Raw genomic sequence first — 17405 nt, 5'->3', positions numbered from 1 at the left:
GGAATCAAATTAAACTCCTAAGCATCCCTTATGGGCTTGGCCTTGTAAAGGCAGGCCTCTGGTGCAGGGGTGGAGCGGGGGTGAGGGGACGCAGCAGGCTTTCTGGGTAGGAAGATGCAGTTCCTTTCCCTGCTTTTCCCTCAACTGCCCCTCCTCCATTTTCTCCACCTGTAAATTAATGAGTTTAGGTTCTGCCACCATCCACTGCAGCTTGGCTGTTAATGCCGAGCTGGAGATGGGATGGGACTATGACAGGGGTCTCTAGGACCGGCTGAGGCTCAGGGTCTGTGATGGGGACCAAGGCCCGATTCAGACAGCAGGTTCTTCAGGACGTGGGAGGCGTAACCCTTTTTCATTCCTGGATAGCTGCCTTCAAAACGCTCCTCAGACCCCCACCTGCACACATGCTGTGTTTTTTTTTTTTTTTTTTTTCTGTTCAGGTTTTAAAAGGAATGCCTCCCTTCTGTAGGTGTGGCTGTCCTTTCCTCTGCAGTCCCTGGATCGCTTCCTGAAACTGCAATGCCAGCACAGGGAGGGCATGCGGTGCTCCTTGGAGCCCAGGCCCGGCTCTCAACCCTTATGGAACTCGGAACTGGCCAAGAGCTTATTCCTTCTTGTCTGCATAGCCCAATGACTTCCTTAGGCTTGTCCGGTGCTCATAGCTCTACAGCAAGGGGTAACAGTTTCTCCCTCCTTCCAAATGGTCATCCTCCCCCCACCCAAATCCTCAGGCGGAACAATGTATCCGCAGTCCAGGCCCTGAGGCAGTCTGCCGGTCTCCTGGATGCCAGATATTTTTTTTAAAGGGCAAACCAAAAGCTAAGCCCAGAACAAAACCACAGCCACGGGGGAAGATGTCGATCCACGCACGTACAATGCATCCGAGCCCGGATAAAAATATGCACAGAGGGACTCGGCCACGCGCTTAAGGCGAGCCCCCCCACCCCCACCCCCCGCCATATCTGCGCTTGCACAAATCTGTTTCGGTCACAGAATCACTTCGGTTTCCCTCCCTCAGTCTGTTTGCATCCCTAAGCCCCTGTCACAAGCCACACACCTCCCCACCCTAAGGCTCCGATGCGGGACAGCCTGCCGCAGGACCCAGCGACCCCTCCTGTCTGCCGCGCCCGCAGCCGCAGCCGCAGCCGCAGCCGCAGCCGCAGCGCTGAGGTCTGCCGAGGACTCCTCGGCTCGGTGGCTTCTTTCTCGGCGGCCCTCGCGGACCCATGGTGCTCAGCCAGCCCCATTCTTGGCATTCACCGCGTGCCTTAATTGTATGGACATTTAAATCAAGGTCCGCTGTGAACACGGAGAGAGAGGCCTTTCTCCTGAGGAAGGAAGGAAAGGTGAAAGGAAGGAAGGGGCTAGGGTGAAGATGGAATGAGAAAGCGAGGAAAGAGAAATAAAAAGCGGCGCGAGTGCGCACTGACAGCAGGGAGAGGGGTGGGGGCGGGGAGCGCCGGGAGGAAAGGACCACAGCATCCTCCCTACCGCAGCTCCCCCAATCACACAGACAATGAGATAACGGCGACGTCTTCCAAAGGCTCTTTGTTCTCCGCATCCTTTCGTTTCCAGGCTTTTTTCCTGCAAAGCGGAGGGGGTGGGGGTTGGGGGTGTGGGTGGAAGTGGGAGACGGAGGGGTGCCTCCCCCGTGTTAATTACCCCGACTCCCCTCGCCCTTCTTGGTGCGCCTCGCTTTCCCCGCAGCTCCAGACAATGGAAACACAACATCAACCCCACCTCGCCCCAGAGTCGCGAACCCTACCCACCCACTCCGTCCTCAGCTTTGCCCAGAAAACTAAGGGGGGCCAGAAGGCGGAAGATGAGGGCAAGGAAAGAAGAGAGTAATAGGGGCCCAGCAGCGGTTGCCAGGCAGGGCGCGGGGCCACCGCCTTTACCTTGATCGCGGAGTCCAGGCACAGTGTGGCCCGGCGTGCCTGAAGGGCGAGCTGCCGCGGTCCGGGGTCGGGATCTGGGGAATCAGCCTTCCGGAACTCGCCTGCTGTAGTCCTCTCGCTCAGGTCCCAAGTGGTGGAGGGGAAAAAGGAAAAGAGGGGGGGGAAAAAAAAAAAAAAAAAAAAAACCATAAGAGCGAGGCCCATCTGGCCCCTCATCAGCTTTGTCAAGTCTTGCATACGCTAAAATGCTAATGACCTAGATAGCTCATGCAAAATGCAGCAGGGAGGGAGGGAGCGAGGGAGGTGGGAGGGAGGAAGAGAGCGAGCGAGTTGGGGGGGCAGAGAGGGGGAGACGAGGGAGGAGGGAGAGGAGGAGGGGGAAGGGAGACGGAGAACGAGAACACCCCTACACTCTTCCCACCCCATCTCTGTCAATGGGCTTTACCGGGTAAAGGGTGGGCGTTGATTTGAAAGGTCACTCGTATATAATGTGGCTGAATCCTTGGGTCAAAAAAAGGGAGAAACAGAGGATGAGAGTCTCTAAAGCCAAAGGGACAATAAGACATCATTTTAAGCCCTCTCCCTCCTTGCCCTCCCCACCCCTCCACTCTGTTTACACACAAATCCAGTCGCCACCTTATGCATGTACATGGACATGTCAATTTCTCAAAGCTCCTTTCTAGACGCCCGTACTCTAATTCCCAGCAAAATTCGTTTTGTGGACTGGAGGGGGAAACCCCCCCGGACCCCACCCGTCCTCTAGCTGGCCCAGCCCATTCACCTCCACCTCGCCCCACTATTCCCTTACCCCTCCAGGCAGCATTCGGCTGCTTCCCTTTTCTTAGTCTTCCGGTCCCCACTCCCCTTCCCAACACCCGCATTTTGAGAAGGGCAAGCAGGGAGCAAGAAAAGTCAAGTTAAATTCCCCTGGATCTCCTTCGATTCAGCTATCTCTCCGAGGATGGGGAACCCAACCCCTCCCTAAAACTGACACTCAAAAAACATCCCAAAAGTATCAATAATATTCAATCCGACTACCCTCAGAGGTCTGCACGCCCAGCAGGCGCCCTTCGGCCGAGGAGATCACTAGTGTTCCAGAGCGCGTCCCTTCTCGCCAAGCGCAAGGTGCTTTGTCCCGGCGTCCGCCCAAGGTCTTCATCTTTTTGTTCTCCTTTTTAAGAGCCTGGTCGCAGTCCGCAGCGTTTCCGCCAGTCCATCCAAAAGCAGTAGATCTACTCAAATAAAAGGGATCAAGATAATATACATGCAGATAAACGAGGGAGGGATGCAGAAAGCAAAGTAAGCCAGCATTTTTAGGGAGCGGCCGCCGGGTCGAGTCCGAATTGCTTCCTTCCCTAGGAAAGGGGCGGGCGGCGAGTAGGCGCTGGTGGTCGCTCCACCTGGCAGAAGGAAATGATAACCATGATAAGGGGCATCATGGTAATGATCGTGAGCGTGATTAAAAAAAAATCAGAATCTCCCTTTGGTGAACCAGAGCATGCGTGCAGGAGGGACTGCACTGCTGGCGGCGGCGGCCGGGGGGATGGATGGGAGCGCGGGAGGCAAAGGTTGTGGAGGCAGCACCCTCAGATGAATAATAATAACGCGCAGCAAAGTTGCGCTGTAGCCTGGAAATCCAGCCCTGCGCGTGAACTCGCGTCGAGTGCGGATTGCAGCGGATGGGGAAAAGGGGGAGGGGTGGATGGAGAGGAGGAGGGAGGGGGAGGGGTGAAGAGGAAGGCTGAGGGGGGCAGAGAGAATTTGGAGTCTCTTAATTTATCCTTACCAAGCCCTGATCTCGTTCACAGTCTTCGTTGGGTGAGGTCGATGTCCTTTTTAAAAAATTATTATTCCTTTAACGGATTATTCAGCTAAGAGAAGCCACATCTGCTGACAGTTCCGAAAACAAGAGGATTAGGAGCCGGTCCACAGAGCCCGGCCCGCAGCCCCCCACCCCCTCTGCACCAGCACACGTCATTCTCACTGCTCCCGGGCACCTCCCTCTCCTCCGTGCTCCGGAGAGCAGTGCCAAGGAAAATGCGGATTTGGGGAAAGTGAGAAGTGGGAGCGCTCAGAAGAGCGGGAAAGCCAAGGCCGGAGGTGGCGATTCGCACCCCCACACTCGCCCACACTTCCGTTTATCCGTTTGGATCCCGGGAGAAGGGGGCGCTTTCTCCGCGCGCACACGCGCCGCATCTGCAGTGGTCCGTGCCCTCCGCCCCCTTAACGCCACCCCGGCGGCCGCATCCGAGGCAGAGTCCTTCGGCGGCCCGGGACGTCAAACTCACACCTACCTCCATCGCGTCCTCCCCTCTCCCAGTCCCCGTCCCCCTCCCTGGTCGCCGCGGCCCGGCTGTGCGACACCACGGTTGGTCCACTCCCGACCTCTCACGCCTCGGCAGATGGAAGCGGGGCCCAGGGCAGCCGCACACCTTCTGCTCCTAGCCCCGGCCTGAGGCGCGAGGCTGGGGCTCCGGCCCGCCGCGGTGCCGGCGAGGAGGGTGCGGGCGGTTGGGGGGGCGCTGCGGCGGATGCGGTTGACATCACTGCCGAGAGCGCGCGGCTGCCGGGCCGCTGCGGCGACCCGTGCGCGGGTGCAGCCTCCCCCCAGCCCGGCTCCCGGCCGGCGTCTAGGCAGGACAGCGGCTGGGGGTGGGGAGCGGAGTGGGGCGGGAGGGGGAGCACCACGGTCCCATCCCTCCGCCCCCTGCAGTCAAGGTGAACGTGAAGGAGAGCGGGCGCGCGTGCCCGCGCCTCTGGATTCGTGCACGCGCCCCGCCCCTCCTGTCGCGCTTTTGCCGCCCGCGCCCGCTAGGGCCAGATGGACGTCCGAGATTAGAGAGGCACAAAAGTGCATCTCTACGTCGGGCCACTGGTTTCGCGGACATGCAGACACACTCTGGGTAGCGCCTTTTGTTGTGGTAGTTCTGAGGGTCCTGGTCCCCCACCCCCCAACCAGAGTGTGCGGTTAGCTTGCTCTTAAGGACTCAGAATGAATCTGCCCCAAAGAGTAAAACCCAAAGCCCCCCTCGAAACAGACCCCCCAAAACCCACAAAAACAGAAAACAAACCCTCTGCGCCTGCGATGACAGTTCTTCAATCTTTCCGAAAGGTCGGGGTGCCAGCGATCAACCCCAACCCGGCGACTTAGGCCCACTCAGGCTCACTACTTGCTCTCCCCACTCCCGCTTCTCTTCTTTGAAGATTTAAAAATAATCTTAAGTGTTTCTTGGGTAGCTCCGGATTCAGGACAGCGAGAGACCGGGAGAAGGAGCCCTGTCAGCTAAAAGCAGCCCTCCTCAAATCACACAGGCCTAGCGCGCGTGGTCCTGCCGGGGTCGTGCAGAGGTGCCTCTGCAATGAACGAATGGTGACCCCCCGTGCTGCCCTTCTCCTTTCAAGGCCATTTCGGCTCTTGTCAATTATTGGGTGTTTGTCCCAACAGAAGAAGAATAGCAAGCCCAAATCTCTCAGCTCTGGCTTTTTGCTTCAACAATGCACCACTAGAAGCTTAGAAAATAAACAGTTTTTGTGAATTTCAAGAGGTGGAAAGCTGGGGAGAGAGAGAGAGAGAGAGAGAGAGAGAGAGAGAGAGAGAGAGAGAGAGAGAGAGAGAGAGAGAGAGAGAGAGAGAGAGAGAGAGGAGTAGGAGAAGGGATATGAAACATCTTTGCAATAGATTTTTAATTTAAGATGGTAGCTAGTTGAAAAAATCCATGTCTGGGCTATGTTCCTGGGGAAGACTTAACATTCTTATAATGTTCTTCTCCGACCGAAATACTTTTCCGAGGGAAGAACTCTACTGGTGGTAGCTTGGCTCAGCACTTCCACCATTTTGATAAGGGTTTTAGGATTATTTGTTTTCTATTTACCAAGAATTCCTTCAGCAGCTAGCTTCTGAATCCCTGCCACAAGGAGGGATGGGACTGCAGTGACTTGAGTTCCAGTTGGTCTGGGCTGAAGGACAGCAGGACCTATGGGGCTGCTGCCCTTGCTGGGTTTTCTTAAAGGCCTGGTTTTGTTTAGCTTGAGGATGGTTTCCATGCAGTCCCTCCTGCCGGTTGCTGCAATGCAGGATATTTGCTCTCTCATCTTGCGGCAGGGGGGAGGGGAGAGGAGGGATGGTTTTGTAACAGGCTCTGCAGGCCTGAGTGGGAACGCCTTAAATGATGAGCCCTGGGTTAAAACAGAAACGGGGTTGGGGGGGGGGGGGGAGCAGCTGATGCTGAATTAATAGTTAGAGCATACCCCTGGGGCTTTCTCCAACCAGGGGGTCAGGGGTCCTAGCCCCTCCCCCAACCACAGATTTCATATCTGTTTTTCACCACTCTGATCGGATGCTGGGACATTTGTGATGGCTTTTTAAAACCTAAACCCTTGGGCTTAAGGGCTGTCTATGCTCCTGATCATTCTCACCCCAAATACTAACACGTTAAGAAATTACATTGTAAAACCTCCCCAAATCGGATTGACTGGGCTGTTTGGGGCCCATATGGCTGGACAGCTGTACCGCTCCGCTGAAAAGACACCACTGCCCCTTGGATGGGATAAAGCCGGGGTTCCCCAGAGAGCTCAGACATGACCTAAGTATTAGCTTAGCCTGGGGTGAAGGCTGAGTTAAAGCTCTCTCTTCTTGGAGGTTAAAATAAAGACAACAATCAAAAGAGGTGCACTTTTGAATTCATTCTCAATTGCGTGCCTCCTGCTGGTCCCACCGAAGGAAGGAAGGAAAACCTGAGAAATAAACTCTTGCATGACGTTAGGCAAACTGAAGAGAAAGGGAATTGGAGAGAAATATATTATTTGCCAAGCGTACCATGTGTTGGTGACATTTGTGGTTCCCTGTTCAGAGAAGCAGGGTTCTGACCTCAGCCGATGGATGCCTTAGTGTTAACCATAAAGAACAGCTATCAGACTGCAATTTCCATGGTGAGAAGATGAAACTGGGCTTTAAAAAGGAGCGCCCATTACGAAATGCCGCTGGATTTAATTTTTAATATAATGGTGGCTCCTCTAACACATTCTTTCCTGGTGTTTGCATTCAGGAGGAGTGGTTCATCCTGTGGCAGAAATCAAAATAACATTCTGCAGCACTTTTAAACGGGCTCCTTGTTTTTTTTTAAAGGTGTCCTGAAATAGAATATTCTATCACCTTTCAGCTGCAGAATGCAAAACTTGGTTCCTGCTGAAATACTGGAGCAGATAAGAACTGGGTCCTTCTGACTAATGTATCTGTGTATACACATGCTCCTTGTCCTCTTCAGGCCTTTACAATGTTTTTGAGAGAGAGAAGGGAGCAGGGGAGAGATGGCCCTCACAAATCAATGTGAACAGTGAAATGAGGGAAAATGCTAGTAAGATTTAGATCTACAAGCTGCTCTCCTTCCAAAGTCAGTCAACACTGACTGTTTTAGAAATAAATTATTTCAATAGTGAAACTACCTCATTTGAAAGCTTGATATAGATGCAGCAGATGTGGAAGTGTTCCTGTTCCCTGAATGTCAGCTCAGGTCTTTGGAAATAGCTGCAGAGAGTTCTGCAGTTGCCGTGCCGTTCCAAAAGATGAACAAAACAATTTTGGAGGTGTTATCTGGATGGCATAGCTAATGATGGAACCCAGGGACCATGTGATCTTCTCTTTTACTTGTAAAAAAGAGGAAAGCAAGGCCCAGAGCGATAGAAAAATTGCTTCTAGATGTCATGAGGACAGCTTAGAGCGAATTCAGAGGTAGATAAGAACAAAACCTAAGTCTTTTCATTTCTTGCTGTATTTTTTTTCTTATATCATATCTGAACTTTAAAAGTTTTCTTATAATTTTGGCAAGCATAAGAAATAGCCTAGGGCAACTATAGACTACAACAATTTAAAATATTTTCCAAAATATCTAGAAAAGTCCTAAGTTTCCCAACACATAGGAATGATAAATTCTGAGGACATGAAAATGCTAATTACTCTGATTTGATCATAACATATTGTATACGTGTATCAAATTATCCTTTGTCCCATAAATAGGTACAATTGTTATGTGTCAGTTAAAAATAAATAAAACATACTGAAAAATAAAAATAGCTTACCTGATCAAGTCACTTAGTGTTTAGCTTAGAATGAATTTTGAAATCCAAATTTTTCTATTTTCATTTTTTTAGTTTAAAATGTTTCAGAACCTATTTAGGAAAACACCCCATGAGCCTCCTGTGTCCTGGTGTGGGGGTGGTTAGAAGAGAGCTGCATGAAAGTGTCAGAGCCTTTGACCAAGTGAATTAAGTTCCACGACATTAAATCACATTAAAAGGAGCCCAAGAGATTTTGAGGAAGAAGCCCAGCCCCAGCCAGAACTGTGGGAAACACTGTGTCCTTTCACAGTCATTTTGGGGCAAGGCAGAGAGGCACGTGGCAAGATTCTCTGATACAAATTCAGTTTACCAGGGGGCAGTTGCCACAGCAATTTGTTTTGTATCTTCGTTATTTAATAAATTATTCATATTGTACAAAAAAAGAAACTAAAAAAAAAAAAAAAAAAAAGCCAAAAGAAAAACTGGCGGGGTGTGACACTTGTATGACTGTGGGCAAGGAAGGCACTTTCCTTCTCATTTCATATCTTCTTTCTGAAGTCCTTCCCACAACAGGAATATATGATTCTATTGTTTTTTTTTTTTTTTTTTTTTAAAAAGAATCCACATGTTCCTGGGTGTGGAAGATATCTAGCTAGTTAGACGCTGAGGCCTGAAAACCTGAACGGGGAATGCTTAGAGAAAGTTGTGTGTTTACATGGCTTTCACCTGACAGGACAACCTCTTTACTTCTGATTACTCTCTGGGCCAGGCGTGGTGGTCCAGTATCAGGTGAAAGCATCTCTCCATTCCCCTTAGAATGCGAGGGCCAGTGGAACTGCCTGCCTGCTGAGCCTCCACATAAGCAGATTCCAACTTGAGCCACATAGCAGATTTAAAAGCCTTCAGCTCCCATCCTGACCTAGATTGCAGGATGAAGGCTAATGATTCATTTGCAATGCTTATGATGGGCATCCACTGCAGGCCTCCCCTCCCCCTTTTCCCGGAAGAAACCCTGTTACCCTTATCATCTGATATTACCACACGTAAATATTTTTGTTCAATTGTTACATAGGGCACAGGCTATTTCCTAATGAATTATCTGCCCCAGGGAGAAGAACTATAACTCACCAGTGCTTCAGGCAATTTTTAGCATGTGTCAGATTGTGTTTGCATTGGAGAGCTGGGACTGTTTTTCGGTGCAGGCAAACTCTGTTTTTCTTTTCACCTCTGGGCAGAGTTATACAATTCAACATACCTTCAAGAAGAGAAAAGCCATGTTTGTGTCTAAGGGTCTGACGGCAACATAAAAACTGTTCATATGCATAAAGGAGGAGACTGGGGGAGGGTCTAATGATCTTATTCATGTGCCAGATATGGTTTGACTACAAACCGGACAAGGCTTTCTTTGAATTTCATTTAAAGGCAGTCACCATGCACGATAAATTATAAAATCAGTGCATTACACTTGAAAAAATGGCCCTGACTGATAACGAGGTGCCAATTGGTGTGTTCATTAAATATACAGATTTGAAGCAGAATTAGTAGAAATGACTGAAATGGAAATCTTGTCAATCATAAGTGAGACAGCTGACAAGTCAGAAGAAAAAAAAAACCCTCAAATGTGATTCATATCTTGTAGGATTGTGTCTGAGGATGATTTAAATAAATTTGGACATTAGGTGGTGACAAGACGAAAATGAAAAATAGCATCCAATTGGGCAAAAAGACTGTAGTAAGCCTAGGGGACTGTAAGAAAATAAAAAAAAATGTAAAAAGGTACAGGGAAAAAGGGAGGAGGAGGGGGGTCATTTGGAGGATAGCTTGTTTGTAATGAATGAATGAATAGATGAAATCTAGAATATTTATTTCCCAGTAGCCGGCACTCGGGAGACATCTAACTATTGTTCATAAAATAAAATCAGTGTCCCTTCTGTGTTCAGCAGCATCAAACAGATTATCTGCATATATAACACTGCTGGGGGCCAAGGGGTTGTCGGCAGTGTGGGGAGCGTGGGTTTCCTTGCAGTCTTGAATTTCAAATGGCAGTAAGTGGGCCTTGCAGAACACTGTGTGGGAACAAAGGGGCCGCTGCCCTGCAGCTCTGGACCAGGCACAGTGCTAGGTACAGGTTTCTTTTTAGGAGCTATAATCTCGCAGCTGTGATAGCCCCAATTTATAAAGAGGTACCCGCTTTGCCGAATGGTTAAGTGACTTTCTCAAGTGCCCGAACTGGAATTGGAATCCAGGTCTGACCGGCCCCAGAGACTCTGCTTTTTTCTGTTACAAGTCCGTGCTGCAGCCTTCCAGAAGGAACACGAATAACATTATATAATGAAAAGCCGATATAAAAAAACAGTGTTTGTCCTGCCGCATGCACCCGGTTGAAGCAGGCAGGGCGAGGCTGACAGAGCAGATGAAAAACACCACTTAAGATCATTTTTTCTGCTAAACTGTGTTGTACACTATGCAAATATGATTGCAAAAGTGGGGCATTATCAACACTCTAATGCTAGTTATCTTTCAAAGATGATACTCAGAGTAATCAACATAAACTTAGTATACTGTATCCTAAATAATAAAAATGTTGGCTTGCATCATTCTGACATCTTCTGAACGACCCAAGAAGCCGAGCGCAATGATATATAGTGATAATAACATTCTGCATTTAAACAGCATCTTAACAACAGTCACAGCATTCCGCCACCTGGGGTGGGGAAGGGGAGGGGTGTCAGCAAACTGAGAATTTAGCAGCCCGTTTGGGTGCAGAGTGCCCTGGGAAATTCTGAGTATGGCAGGCTGTAAATCAAGGTGAAGATACTTCCACTTGCTTCTGGGTGAGCTCCTGCACCAGTTTACTCTGCAGCAGGGCTGGTGAGGCAGGACCTCCTGCCTGGCAGAGACACCCTGTTTTTTGGTACCTGGTCAGCTACCCCTGAGCTGATGTACATGATATAAAATGAAATGACTGACTGAAGCAAATGAGAGAAAGGGTACAAGCAAATAAGAAAGGACGGGCTTCTGCTCTTATGGGGTTTGTTTCTCTGTTTAACTACTGTTTTTATTTTTATTGTTTTGGGTGCTGGGATTGAACCCAGGGCCTGGGGCATGCTAATCATACACTGCACCACCGAGTGACACTCCTAGTCCCACTATGTATTTTTATGTCTATTGAGCTGCCCTAGGAAGGAAAAGATGGCATTTCACTTCAGATTCTTTAGTAGTCATATGTCAGCAACCACAGTATTACCAGAAGAGCCCCTGTCTAATAAAGCAGTCCCTGTGCTGGCAAAATGCTCTGTGGTGTGGGGCTACTGGCTGGGGTGACTAGGGCCTAAGCTCTAGTTCTAGTTTGCTACAGACCATGACCTCAGACAAGTCACTTTCCACCTCAAAGGCTTAATCCCTCCCTCTCTGATAAATGGAGGGCAAAGGCTCTTTCCACTCACTCACCCACTGCCCCAACCGGTCTCTTTGTTTTCTTCTCTGCCTCAGCCTTCTGAGACTCCCTCCTGATTCCTCGTAGCATGTAGCACAGAGCAACATCTCAACGTAGCAACTGTTACCTCAAGATGCTGCTCTCTTTTATTTAATTTTTAATTTTTATTTTTTTGTTTGTGGATGGACAGAATACCTTTATTTTATTTATGTATTTTTATGTGGTACTGAGGATCGAACTCAGCGCCTCACACATGCTAGGCAAGTGCTCCACCACTGAGCTACAACCCCAGCCTCAGATGCTGTGTTCTCAAGGGAATTTTGGAAAGGCCTTAACATCAGTGAACAACACTGTGGGGACCTGAAGGCAGGTGAGCGATGGATGCTTGGAGGAGAAAGGGCTGCTTGAGAGTGGGTCCTTGTTCCCTTCCCCTATAGGGAGCACCCTATTGGAGAACATGTGTTGCCTTGGAGCTAAAACAGATGTGAGCACCCCAGCCCCAGCATCTACCTAATCAGGGGCTCTGGGCCAGTTCTCCCCACGCAGCACGGGGCCGATGGTCTCGCTGGCATCGTAGAGCTGTTGTTAACTGAGAGAATACCCAGCCAAAGGCAGTTTTGTGTTTCTTGGTCCTTTTGCTTTCTCTCCAAAAGATGGACCAGGATGAGCCCTGAGGACCACTGCTTCTGCCCTCCCCTCCCCTTCCCAGCAGGTGAACTTGGGTGCCATGTGCTTTTGTTCCCCGGGACTTGCTGTGTAGTTCATGGCCAACTTTGGTCTGAGTAGAAGTGGCTCCTGAGGAGGGGTTAGGTCATGGGGCATCCTAAACAGGCATTGCAAGGAGAGCATCAGGCACCTAAGGAAATAGGGAGCTGCACAGCTCTTACTGTCGCCTGAATTCTGGGGACAGGTTTTGAATCTTGAGGTTTTCGAACCCTCCCATGGAAACAAAGCTTGAGCGGGTAGGTGGGAGGACATTGCCCTCCCAACTGGCAAGCAGCCTTTGGCCCATTGCATGTGGCGTGCTCAGAGACCAGAGAGAATCTTAGAGCCTGAAGGGGAGGAAACTGAAGCCTGGAGGGGTGACCTTCCTTCCTTGCTCAAGGATAGATGCTTATCAGGTAGTGTGATGTCAAAGACTGAATGCTGCACACCGTGGAGGAAGTGGGAGGAGGAGAGGAAGGACTTTCTGTCAAGGAGACTTCTTCACTTTCTCTCTCTCCTAGGTCATAGTCCCGTCCTGGAAGGACCCCAAACTTTTAGAGGTTCTTTTCAGAGGGATAATGTTATACCTAAGGGATAGAGTCACTGTCAGGATACAATGACACAATGTATGAAACACCAAACTGATGACCATGTTGTAGTATGTGCTCAATAAATATTTGCGAAGGACGTTTTTACAAAGAAAGAAAGAAAGGAAAGAAGGAGAAGGAAGGAGAAAAAGATAGCCATTGACAAGGAAGTCCATAGGTCTAAGTGGTCTTGTTCTTGATGAGACCTAGGGAAAGTCCTTCATGTTCTGAGGGTGATGGTTTAGCAGAGGAGGCCAATTGTCATTATGTTTTTTCAAGGACCTAAGGAATTTTCCTTCTTTTGGAGATCCGAGCCTCAAACTTTAAGGTCTGTTTTCATGGAGGTGACTCCCTTCAGTATCCACTTTATCACTGATTCATTTCTAGTATGATGGATTATAAGAGGAGAAACTGAAAAATTTGACTGTGGATGTGAACTTCTTTGGAGATGTCTGGGAGAGACAAGATTGAATTAAGGACTTCTTTGATGTGGTGGAACAAAATAGACTCACTGAGAGAAAGGTCAATTTTTAACATCCTAGGGAAGAGAATGTAAAAACAAACAAACAAACAAAAAATCCTTATAAATCTTCTTAACTAACAGTCTCCAAGGGCCTTCCTTTCTGGTAATAAGAAACCTGAATAGCTTCTGGAAATTAATACCTAAAACTTTTAGACAAGATGTAAGAATATTATTTTGATTGCATAGTAGAACTTGAAGGAAATAAGTATAGTTGGACCCAAAATAAAATCTAGCTGTAGAGAAGGGCATAGAAAACAGGAAACGAAAAGGAAGGGGCTAGTGATGATGTTAAATACTAACCCAAAGAAAACGGGCATGCTTGTTTACGTCAAATAAAATAAAAGCATTTCTGCTGATCAAGATGGCCTGCACGCAAAGAGCAATGGAGAAAGAACAGCAGAGTAGAACAATCCGAAACGTGCATGCCCCCAACAGAGCTTCAAAACAGAAAATCGGGAGACAAAGACAAAAACAAAGCAAGACAACAGCGAAGCACCTTCAGGGAGAAAATGATAAAGGGAAACGCGGTACGAGATTTTAATGTTCTTGTTTTGGTAACTGATTTTAAAAAACTGGAAAGGCGAAGAAGTATAGGAAGAACACCATGGTCAAGCTCATTCTAACAGACAAGTTTGGAAAACCTCTTATCAAGAATAAGAAAGATCACATTCTTTTTGCATATACATGGGACATTTATGAAACTCGATTATGTCCTACCCACAAAAGAAGTCTCTACAAATGCTAAGATGTGATGTCATACATACCGTGCCATTTGACAGCAGTAGAATTTAGTTAAAATCACCAGCCCCTCTCCCCCATCAAAAAACCATACACTTCTCCCCATGGGCAAAAAAGTATTTCTAATAACTCATTAGTTCAAAAAGAAGTCATTGTAAATTATTAATTAACTATTCAAAATATTACATATCAAAACTGTGTCATGCAGCTATAGTAATACTTAGAGGAGAACTGATAGTCTTATAATGCTTGTGTTAGTAAAGAAAGACCAAAGAAAGAAAGTTTGGTGAGAAAGGTTGGTGGGACTTAGATTCTGACCTCATCTGGCACAGGCCTGTGACTGCTTCACCCATGAGAAACCGCCGCAGATGCATGTATTCTTCCCCTCAGCAAATCATTGTCTGGCCCTTGAGTCCCTACCAAGGGGTCCCGTTCTCTATTCTTGGTCTTGCAGTGGGCAGGATAGTGTTTTATTCTCAGCCTTGGCTTTGCAGCCAGCACAGGTGCCCAGCAATTTTGTTCAATAACTTTTTTTCTTTTGTCCTTAGTTGTATATTTTCACCTTTTTTGCTAGATTGTCAAGTCTTCTGAGGCAGAGACTCTGATCTGTGCCCACCACAACATGAAAGTAGGACCTTGCGCAGAGTGGCCACCCAATACCTGGGGTCTGAAATGGAACTGAGTTTGCAGACAGAGCTTCAGCCTGCAGGCAGGGAGAGAAGTGGGAGAAGGAAGGTAAAATGTCTTCTGACTCTTCCAGACTTAAGAATCATTCCACATAGGCTACTGATGACCTTTGACTCAAAGAAGAACTTTCTGATTTTGTGGCTTAGAAACAAACAAATAAATAATATTTTGTCAGCCCTCCTTTGAGGAGGGAACTCATCCCTTTGGTAGCAATGGATGAGGGGTGGTTGGAGGTAGATGGTTTTGGAGCTGGGTGCTACCTGGGCTCAAGTTCCCAATGATTTTTGTCTTTATGGTGGTAAAATATCCATAACACCAACTCAACCATTTTATGGGTTTTTTTTTTTTTTTTCTTCTCATTTGAGAGGCTGGGGATTTGAACCGCGGTCCTTGCGCATGCTAGGAGAGCGCTCTCCAAAAGGAGCTGTTTCTTCAGCTCCAACTCAACCATTTTAAATCACACAATTCAATGTCACTAAGTATGCTCACAATGTTATATAACCACCTCCACTATCCATTGCTGGGACTTTTCCATCATCTCAAACAGAAACTGTGTCCCCATTACTTTTAAACAGTGTCATTTTGGTCAAGTTGCCAGTGTCTTCACCTGTCAGTCAGGGCTGATCATATTATCTACTGAATGGGATTACTGTCAGGGCAGAATGACGTCATGCACGAGAGCTGCTCAGCTCCATTTCTGGCACTGTGGTTTGTTGAGGATGCATGTGCTCAATAAGTGTTAAGAAAAGAGCAAGAGGAAAGACAGTCCAAATCCCTGGGAGCTGGGAGAGGGACACAGAATAAGTTCCCTTTCAGATCTAAGTGATTTGAATCAATGATTAAAGTGTGCTGGACAGTATTGATGGTGCTTGTTGAGAAATAACCCCTTCAGGCTTGAAAAATGGCTCCCTCCCCCGCCAGCACTGCATCTGGATGCCACAGACCTCCAGAAACGCGCTATGGATGCATACATTACATTTTAGAGCTCAAAGTAAGGACAGAGATCATTCAGTCTTCATTGTCAGTTTATCAATGAGGAGACTGAAACCCAAGGAAGTAAAGTGACTAACTCTGGAGTACACGGTTAGGGCTAGAAATGGTTTAAGAAGCCAAGTTCCTGAGGCATGTTGTATAATCTTTGTTTGAAACAGAATCCAGGAAAAGAAGAGAGAAACTTAGAAGCCCCAAAGGCCCATGCAATGCCTATCTGAGAGTCAAGGGCTGTGTATGTTCAATATCTTCTCTGCTCTCACTATACATTTGATCCAGAATGTTGTAGATAATTGCTTTTCATTAAGGAGAGAACATTCCCTTCCATTCTGGAGGCAAAGAGCATACTGGTGAGGGAATCATAGAAAATGACTCTCTTAAAACCATGATTCTTGGGGAAACTAGGAATGTTTAAAAGACTCAAAATAGCTTGTACTTTTAACCTTACCCAGTCTCAGTCTGCTGACTTGTCTGGCATGGATAGCAGTGCTTCAGGAAGCTGCCACGAGTATTAAGTGAGATAAAGAACACCACGGTGTCTTGCACCATGCCTGGCATAGAATGGTGTTCAGCAGACATTTCTTCCAAGGCAAAAGGGATAAAATTGATGGAGCATGCTCTCCAGCCCCAGCCCAGGCCCACTCGACTCTGCTGGGAAGATTCTCCGTGCAGTGTGACCCTGAGAATAACCTCTGGAGAAGAGGTAGCCATTGACTGGAGCAGTTTGTGGCAAACACGTGCTGCTGTCCCCTCGGTTGCAGTACATTTGAAATGGCTTCCCATGTTTACTGGAAAAATCAAGATGCATCTCAATGACATTCGCACTGCGGCAAGAGATTTCTATCTCATGCCAGCATATGGGTCACTGCATGTAGAGGGAGTCACTGTAAATCCGTGTAGAGCGATGGGAAGAATTTTGTGCCAGGAATCAGGACACTGGGTTCTAGAACTGGTCTCTTACTAGCTCTGTAATCACCTCTCTGAACCTCAGAATCCTTTTCTGTGAAACGGTTTGGAATGCATGATTTCTCTCCCTCCCTCCAGCTTGAAAACACTATGTTCTATTTATTTATTGCACTCACAGCTTTGCAAGTATTGCTGCTCAGCAAAAATATAAGTGCACATATATGTGTTCAAGCGCTTGGGTACACACACACACACACACACACACACACACACACACACACACACACACTGTCCTAGACCTAGAATCTCCACTCAGGGACAGAGCACACACACCTGCTGCCCCGGTGAATAGCATGTTACTCACCACCTTCAGAGTGACATAGCCCAGCAGCCTCTGGACTACATCCTCATCCTCCTTGTGAGTCGGTGTTTCTGCTGCCAGATGAGATAGAAAAGGTGAAATCTGATTCCCACTCGTTAGAGCTTGAGCCGCGGCCGCTGCAGCAGCCGCCCTTGCCTTTTCTACCCCGGATGCTGCATCCGCACGGAATCGCTGAGCACAGCACATTTCTGAGCTTTGGGAGACAGACTGGATCGCTGCAGAGGGAAATGGGTTTCCATTCTTCAAACAGCTAGTTCCTCCCATTGAGTATTATCGTGTATGCGTGTGTGTGTGTGTGTGTGTGTGTATTGGGGGGGTACTTTAAACACTGCCACCTGCAAAGGCATGAATTTGAGAAACCTTGGCTCTTGCCAAGACCAGACCCCTTTTGTGCAGTCAGATTTAATCATCTAGGATTGCAAGCGTGCTTCCTGTTTCAGCCCTACCCACTAAGGTGACATTTGTAAGTGTTTGTTGATGGCAATAGTGAGAGGGTCTT

General features: G+C 48.0%; 1 long non-coding RNA gene across 1 annotated transcript; it reads right to left on the bottom strand.

Moving 5' to 3' along the window:
- Nucleotides 1-291: 291 nt before the first annotated feature.
- On the bottom strand, nt 292-3818 carry LOC306662448. The gene is made up of 5 exons (XR_013764113.1): nt 3685-3818; nt 2937-3130; nt 2344-2399; nt 1899-2016; nt 292-1584 (listed from the first exon to the last, which is right to left on the bottom strand). It is a non-coding gene; the product is annotated as an uncharacterized lncRNA (long non-coding RNA).
- Between the last annotated feature and the right edge of the window lie 13587 nt (nt 3819-17405).

The sequence above is a fragment of the Sciurus vulgaris genome (assembly GCF_902686455.1).
Source record: "Sciurus vulgaris genome assembly, chromosome: 5".
Classification (NCBI taxonomy): domain Eukaryota; kingdom Metazoa; phylum Chordata; class Mammalia; order Rodentia; family Sciuridae; genus Sciurus; species Sciurus vulgaris.
Note: the sequence above shows the minus strand (reverse complement) of the source record. Positions and strands in the feature narration are given on the sequence as shown.